Raw genomic sequence first — 5,996 nt, forward strand, 5'->3', positions numbered from 1 at the left:
AGTGTGTCAGGGTTGTATTCTTTCACCATATTTATTCAACTTGTATGCTGAGCAAATAATCCAAGAACCTGGATTATATGAAGAAGAGTGTGACATTAGGACTGGAGGAAGACTCATTAAAACCTGTGATTATGCAGATGATGCAACTTTGCTTGCTGAAAGTGAGGATGACTTAGAGAATTTACTGATGAAGATTAAAGACTACAGTCTGCAGTACAGATTATACCTCGATATAAAGAAAACAAAAATCCTTACAATTCGTCCACTAAACAGCTTCACAGTGGATGGGGAAATGATTGAAGTTACATCAATGGAAGTTGCTGTCAAGACATCATATGAAATATTTCATTGAGAAAATCTGCTGCAAAAGACATCTTTCAAGTGATGAAGAGCAAAGATATCTCCTTGAAGACTAATGTGCACTTAACCCAAGCCATGGTATTAGCAATCACCTCTTATGCATGTAGAGCTGGACAATGAATAAGGAAGATGGAAGAAGAATTGATCCTTTTGAATTTGGTGTTTGAGAAGGATGCTAAGAATACCATGATCTGCTGAAAAGACTAACAAATCTGTCCTGGAAGAAGTGCAGCCAGAATGTTCCTCGCAAGTGAAAATAGCCAGACTTTGTCTCACCTGCTTTGGTCATGTTGTCAAAAGGAATCATTCCCTGGAGAAGGATATCATGCTTGGTAAAGTGGAGGGTCAATGGAGAAGAGGAAGTCCCTCAACAAGATGGATAGAGATAGTGGCTGCAATGATGGGCTCAGCTATAGCAAGGATTGTGAGGCTGGCACAAGACTGGGCAGTGTTTTGTTTTGCTGCTCATAAGGTCTCTATGAGTTGGAAATGACTCAACAGCACCTAACAACAACAACAAATTATATTCAGCCTACTGTAGGAGAAAACATTATCCATGACCAGAATATGATTATGAGTTTTCACATAATTTTGAATTTTAAGAAATATTCATAAAATAGCAGCTTAAATTTTGAAGTACACTTCCCATTATTACTACTTTAAATAGTATTTTCTATAGTAAGTACTTATTTTATTATTTCTATCCTTTAGCATACCTCTCCACCATGCATATGTCAGTTAGTCATACTGTGGTGCCTTGCATGTTGCTCTGAGACTGGAAGCTATGTCTCAAGTACTTAAAGAACCAGCAGAGTCACACATGGCAGAGCTCCCAGACTAAGACAGACTTGGAAGAAAGAAAGTGCCATCCACTTCTCAAGGAATTGGCCAATGAAAATGTTAGAGCTCTGTCAGCACTCAACAACCACACCACACACCAGGGTACGCAACAGGATATTTTATTAAAGAGGCAAAAGGGCACCTGCACTGAGGAAGGACAGAAGAAGAAGAGGAGGAGGAAGAAGAAGAGAAAGAAGAGGATAAGTGGAAGAAGAGAAGAAGAAAGAAAGAGGAAGAAGGGAAGAAGAGAAGAAGAGAGAGCAAAAAGAGGAAGAGGGTGGTCTTATATAGACCTGGGGTTAGAAGGTTGTACATCAGAGCTGGGGGAAGAGGTCTTAACCTATCAGAGGCTATGTTGCCTTTGAAAATTTACGCCTTGCAGGAAGCTCAGTTTTGACTTCCTTTAACTGACTTATGACCTTGGGTGGGGCAGCAGGGAATTAAGAACCCGGAAAAGCCATGCAAGATGGTGTAGCATATCTCTAACATTCCCCCCTTTTTGGTTTTTTAAAAAGGAAAAAAAAGAAGGGCCCGCTTTTGTGGGAAAAGGGATGAAGGTCAATCTTCTGGAGCTGCTTCCTGCTGGTGAGGGGTGCGGCATCTTTGGAAGCAGGGCCTTCCATCTATCCATGCACGAGTTTGTCTCTTGTAGTGCCAAAACCAATTTTCTTTTGTTTTAAATTCAGAGATGCTGTGTTGTTTTGCCTGGTTGGTGATTTGTAGTATGTAGAGGTCCTTGAAGAAGTGGCCTCTAAGGGTGTCAACTCCCAGGGGTCGGCTGGACATGTTTGGCGTCTGGTGTTCTGGGACCTGTAAGACAGGCTGGGTTGCAACGATTAGGGGAGGGAAGTGAGAACAGGGAAACAGTGGAGCCTAGGTGGCCAAGGTATCTTATTAGTTGGGTGGTCTCCACGAGCACCAGGAAATCTCTTCCAGGTCTTTGGCTTAAGGATCATTTGGTTTGCTGTCTGTTGCGAAATTTGGGTAGATATCTGGCAGGCCTGTGATTGAATGGAACAGAGAACCTAGGGGGCGATGGTAGCAATCAACACGATGGAGATTATCCCTAATCCCAAGAATGGTAGGAGACAGGGTAGGGAGTCCGAAAAGAGGGAAGAAAAGGGTGGACCATTGTTAGTGGATAGATGTTGATCTACATTAGTTGCCCTCTTGATGAGCCTTTTGGCTGCATCTTGTACTATACCTGCCTGATTTATATAGAAACAACATTCTTCTCCCAGAAATAGGAAAAGACCTTTTTCTGCTGTTAGTAAGTCTAATTCTTCTCCTGTTTTGAAGAGTGACCTCCGCAAGGGAGTTGAGTAATCTCCCACAGTTTATCAAAGTTAACAGCTTTATGTGAAATAGCCTGTAGGCCCGCTAGGAGTCACTGGAGCATTTGGTCCCTATAAGTGTGGCCATTCTGCCCAGATTGGGTGTCTAGTTGGTATTCCCATCCAGGGTCCTGCTCAGGAACAGCTTCTGGACCTACTGGCATGGTAGAGTCAGTTACAGGAGTTAGATTGGTATGTTCCTGAGCAGCTCCAAGAACATGTTCCCTTTTGTTGGAATTTAAAGTGGAAAAAAGAATGACATAAATGTCATGCCAAGTTAAGTCATAGGATTGAGAGAGGTAAAGAAATTTCTTAATGTAGGTGGTGGGATTGTGAGAAAGGGAACCCAGACATTTTCAATCTGAGATAAGTTGGTGAGGCAGAAAGGAATATGGACACGGATAACACCTTAAAAGTCAGCCATTTCATATAAGGGACAGAGAAGGGGCTGTTGAGAATGGGTGTGGCTGCTCACTGGGAAGGGTAAAAAAGGACTCTGGGGAAGTAGTGTCTAGAGATGTTAATGAAGAGGAAGGTGGGGGTGGTGAAGAGGGTGCAGGGGTTAACAGGAGGTGGAGATGAAAGTGCCTGTCCTGAATAAGGAGGGTAGTCTATGAGGTGGGGATGAAAGAGATTCAGGTGGGTCAGAAAAAGAGGAAGTTGGATGCTCTGGTGGATGGGTCTCATAAAAGATTTTTAATCTAGATGGACTGAAACTAACATCATAATTTTCTTTAAATCCATTTGGAAAATTTTTGATCATGTATTCTAACACAGTAGATTTACTGGGAGTACTTCACATAGTGACAGTGGCGCACACAAAACAAAAGACAAGTCCTGAGGACCTCTCTGATGCCTGGTCGTCCGCCCTTCTTATGAAGGTTTCAGTGGATCTTTGGCTAAGGTGTCTCCATATAAACCCTGGAACGGAGGGCTAAGCCACACCATTATGCCAATCCGACCTCACACGGAATGCAACTTCAGGCCCATTCAAATTCCGCGACTCTTCATCTTGGAACTTCACATGTATCATTCACACTAAACAGTCACACAGACAGACACCAACCCCAACAAAACTGAATGTGACCTCTCTACTAGAGCTTCTAGAGGGACTTGAACCCTCTACTCTATCTAATCCGGCCAAAAGGGACTCAAACCCCCAAAGAGGCCGAAGGGGACTCTAACCCCAGAGAGGTACTAGGGACTCAAACCCTCTACCCTACCTAACTCGGCCAACGGGGGACTCGAACCCCCAAAGAGGCCAAAGGGGACTCTAACCCCAAAGATTTTAGGCTAGGGAAATTGAGAGGGGTTGAGGAGTCTTTAGAGGGGGTTTGGATAGGAGTTTCATGAGTTAGGAGAATTTGGGTGGTATTGCAAGTAAAGTAGAGAAAGAGAGAGAGAGAAAGAGGAGCGCAGGTAAAAGAAAGTTTGGATGTAGGGAACCTCCGGCCATTTGCCTATGCAGGACAGAAATTATCAAGATCAGTGAGGATGTTAAAATCAAAAGTTCCTTGCTCAGGCCATGGAGAATTATTATTGGGGCCAAACAGTATTGCAATAGGAAATTAGGCTTTTGGAGCGTAAGTCCTGAGACAGCCCCAGGGTGCTGAGATTGAGTAAGAGACACCCCACGGAAGTAGTTGGGTCTGGTTTGGAGTTCTGGTCACCCATGATCCCTTAAGTCCCGGTGGAAAGATTCTGTCAAAGGACTAGTGTCCCAGTCGTTTCCCCAGAATTTTGGAAATGGAGACTGGAAGAAAACAGTGGACATCTCTGCTGTAGTCTTCAGTCTGGAATGACTATGCCATGGAAAGACAGGGAACCCAGGGCATCCCCAGGGTAACTCAGCCTTTGGAGTGGAAGAGACTCTGATGTGAGCTCACGGTTTGTGGACAGAGGCTCTGGAAATGGAACCAGGACTTGGGATCTAGGTGCCCAGGATTGGGAAACTAGTAAAAAATGGGAAACTCATCAGTGTTGGATGATGGTGGCTGGAGGTTCCTGGTCTGTGGAAAAGGAGGAGGGGTTAAAAAGAAGTTTTTATTTGCACCCCCAGGAGAGGTTGGGGAATGTTACAAGGGGTCCATGGATGCTTGGTCACACACAATGGACTATGTCAGCCATTACAGAATACTGAATATTTGTTGATAAGTCCCTGACTACTGACCTGGGGAGGGCCTGTAAATATTACAGGCTTAATAAAAGGGACATTTTGAGTAACTACCTAAGAAGCGTGATCCGTTGGAGGCTGCAGTTGTATAGTGTAGTTGCATAATTTAGGCAAGAGATGTCCCAATGGGGGGCTTGTTACGTTGCACTGGAAACAGAGTGGGGCCTGGAATGTAAGTGTCAGGTGGTCCAGTCCTTTGGAGTTGTGGTAGCTAGGCCTAACCCATGTATGAGGCCAAGAGCAATAACGAGGATCAGACAGAGGATGCTAAAAGGTGTCGGTGAAGAGAGAATTTGACAGTACATGAGGGTTTAGGTAAGGAGAGTTAGTTGGTCCTAGGAAGCCCTTGTTGAGAAGGTCTGTAACAATTGGCAGTAACTCCAAAAGACTAGAGTGTGGCAAGGGATACTGAGATTGGGCCAGAAATTGGCCTTGAGAAGGATTTTAACAGGGGAGCACTTGGCTATCAAAGGTGAGTGGATGTCCCAGACTTTAGGGTCAACTAGGGTAGGGTCAATAGGCCATTGGGGGAAGAAGGGCTGGGACTGGACAGCCTATGAAAGTAAAAGACAGAGGGAGGATGTCAGAGTGCTGGTTGTTGTTGTTTTTCTGTCGAGTCGGCCCCGACTCATAGCGACCCCTCCTTGGGTTTCCGAGGCAGTATCACTATAGAAGTAGGATAGAGTGCTGGAGGGATCTGGAAAAGAAAACTGGATGAAAGTGCCAATTTTGAATAAATTGTCTCGACCCAGCAGGGGAATGGGACAGGAAGGGAGGACCAAAAAGGAATGTAAAAATGAAAAATTACCAATTGTAGATGATAGGAGGGGAGTTTGTAAGGGGCAACGTGATTTGCCTTCTACCCCAACAATAGAGGTCAGAGACAGAGAGGAGGGTCCCCAGGACTCTCGTAAAGCAGAAAACCTGGCGCCAGTGTCAATAAAAAAGGCGATCATCCTATCTGCCACGATAAAGGTTACCCTGGGCTCCTGGGCAGTGATCCGCGTTGGGCCAAACAAGCCAGGGCCTCCTCACAGGTCTTCTGCCACCAGACCAATAAGGTCATTTGAGGGAGTGGGGGGGGCGGGGAGAGGGTGGCGACCTAATGGTGGGTGGACACCAGGGGGCAGTCGAAACCCCAATGTCTCTTGTTTGCATTTCGGGCAGGGACTCATGGGAGGTTTGAAGTTTGGGCATTCACTAGCCCAATGGCCTTGTTGGTCACATCAGAAGCAGGGTCTCAGAGGGTTGGAAGGTCCCCCATTGGGGCGTCATGGCACGGTGGGATT

General features: G+C 45.3%; 1 pseudogene; it reads left to right on the top strand.

Annotated features, from left to right (window-relative positions):
* The first annotated feature begins 5,466 nt into the window (after window positions 1-5,466).
* LOC103209740 overlaps window positions 5,467-5,996 on the top strand; it is a 96,321-nt pseudogene continuing 95,791 nt past the window's right edge.

Source organism: Orycteropus afer, unplaced genomic scaffold (genome assembly GCF_000298275.1).
Source record: "Orycteropus afer afer isolate SDZICR_OR568_19922 unplaced genomic scaffold, OryAfe1.0 scaffold00523, whole genome shotgun sequence".
Classification (NCBI taxonomy): Eukaryota; Metazoa; Chordata; class Mammalia; order Tubulidentata; family Orycteropodidae; genus Orycteropus; species Orycteropus afer.